The sequence below is a fragment of the Chrysemys picta genome, chromosome 22 (assembly GCF_011386835.1).
Source record: "Chrysemys picta bellii isolate R12L10 chromosome 22, ASM1138683v2, whole genome shotgun sequence".
Lineage (NCBI taxonomy): Eukaryota > Metazoa > Chordata > Testudines > Emydidae > Chrysemys > Chrysemys picta.
The window spans coordinates 14,742,501-14,744,904 of record NC_088812.1 but is presented as its reverse complement, the minus strand read 5'-3'; the positions used below and the strand labels follow the sequence as shown (position 1 = coordinate 14,744,904).

General features: G+C 41.8%; 1 long non-coding RNA gene across 1 annotated transcript; it reads left to right on the top strand.

Moving 5' to 3' along the window:
- The first annotated feature begins 491 nt into the window (after positions 1–491).
- On the top strand, positions 492–2,203 carry LOC135977200 (uncharacterized). The gene is made up of 3 exons (XR_010594520.1): positions 492–621; positions 1,483–1,551; positions 2,068–2,203. It is a non-coding gene; the product is annotated as an uncharacterized LOC135977200 (long non-coding RNA).
- Positions 2,204–2,404: the final 201 nt, after the last annotated feature.

Sequence of the window (2,404 nt, the reverse complement as noted above, 5' to 3'; positions counted from 1 at the left end):
GGGGGAGCAGTTGCCAAAGAATAGAGAGAAGAACATACATAGAAGAGAATCCTCACTTATGATTAATGAAATATTTATTCTGTGCCTGTGAACCATATGCTTGCACAGCTTCATCCTCAGAAAGCAGATACCAAGAGGGGCTCTTACTGTTATTATGACTTCCTAGAAAGTATTACTGGCATAACTAAACACCTGCTGCTGTACCATTACATGCTGTGATTTTATCTGCTCTTACAAGCACTATCTTTCCTCAAGGATAATGCTGCAGGATATGGGACTGGTGATTCAATAGGTGTCAGACTTCCCTCTGAGTGAGTACTGACCCAGTGTTTCACCATGATGTTAGAGGGCAATGCACTGCAGGATATGCTGTTTTGGGTGTGATGTACACCCAAAACCCTGACCATTTGTCGTCATGAAAGACGCTGTGGCTTTTTTTTTTTTTTTTTTTTTTTTACAGGAACAGGTATGTGAACCGTGATGTCTTGTCTAAATTCCAATGCAGCTAATTGAGAACATAAGAACTGCCATACTGGGTCAGACCAAAGGTCCATCTAGCCCAGTATCCTGTCTTCCGACAGTAGCCAATGGCAGGTGCCCCAGAGGGAATGAACAGAACAAGTAATCATCAAGTGATCCATCCTCTGTCGCCCATTCCCAGCTTCTAGCAAAGAGGCTAGGGACACCATCCCTGCCCATCCTGACTAATAATTACATTCTGCCTGCCTAAATTTCTCTTGCAGTTTAGAGTAATGGTATTAGAATCAGACCCATAGGTATTTCGCCCAATGGTGCATTGGTGAATGACATAAGAAACTGCACCAGCCACATGGTCACACACATTTCCTTTAATCAAGGGCATATTGTGCTCTTATGCCAATGGATTTGGACTCCAAATATCTGAACCACGAGGGGAATCAGTTGCTGGATGCCAAATATCTGAACCATGTGGGTGGGGTTTAGAGGGATGTGTCATTTTCCATGGGAACTAAATATGGTTTCACACAGGAAACACTACGTTGTGCCCCTAGAAGGACTGAACCTGTGATCACAGCTGAAGTTTCTGTTGAGTTTGAAGACATGAAAATATGAGTAGTAATAATTTTAGAGAAAAATATCCAAAATATGCCAGTCAGGTTAGAGGTGGCTAGGTGATAGAGTGGAAATGATTTGAATACCCCTTTTTAAAGATTTTACAGCAGGTGCCCAGCAGGTGGCATCATCTCAAACAGACTATAAAAAAAATGGAATGTCAATCTACTCTATTTACCCAAGTGCTGCTTTGTTGGTGGTATTTTATGTAATTCCCCTAGTGTTCTAATAAACTGGTTAACGAGAAGAGCAAAGTAATGGCTCTGTTATCCAGAGACTGCGTAGCAAAGGATTACTGAAGCAAGCAATGCATGATTAAAATACAAGTGTAAAAAATAAATAAATCTCAAAACAATCTCATTTCTTAAGCCCCATGTGTTGATCCAACAGAAAATATGTAATCGTTTCGTACTAGCTGGGACTGACACCTGCCAGAAGCCACAACACACATCTGAACAGGTAAGGCACAGATTCCAGATCCAACCCCAAGGCTCCAGGGAATGAAACAGAAATACAATAGTTCCAGATTGCTGGCGTGGCCCCTCCTGGACTTTTATCCCTGTTACAACACCACCAGACTGATGTTCTGGATTTGGCAGCCTCTCTGCAAGGGAGGCCCAGGATTGGGAAGTGTAGAGATGTTGCAAATCAGGAGGAGGGGGGGTTCAGAAAGCTTTGTTAAATGCTGACTCTGCCTAATCTGCATCCGACAATACTAAATACGCTGTAATTGTAGCTGTGTCAGTACCTCAGTCACCCTCCTTGTCTCTCTCATACCAAATACAACACCGTCAAGCCAAAACTTCTTTGAGCCCTAAAATAAACAACAACAAGATGTTCAAGAAGGAGGAAGAGGAGAAAGGTGTGAGCAACTTAGCTACATCCTGAGGCTTTATTAGGCGATTGGACTAAAATCTAAAACAGGCAGGTAAATCTGAATGAGACAGAATTCCAAAAAGGATAACTTTATTTAAGTTTCAGTAACACCCAGGAACCACAACCAAGATTGGGACCCTCTGGTGCTCAGTGTTTTATCAACACACGAGGTCAGGATCATCATCCCAAAAAGCGAACAATGTAAGAAAACTAGCAAAATATGAAGGGGGAGAGGGATACAATCAAATCGTTGTAAAATGGGCTATCTGATTTGATTTTGACAGCCAGTCACTCTGTTGGTGTTGGGTTTTTTCTTTTTAAGATACTGTTAAGGTGAGGAAGGGCCAGAATTTCCCACATCTATTGTTTCTGTCTGTGAACAATCTATTCTAATCAAGTTCTTATAGGGTCTCTTGTATTACCATTGTATCTGAGT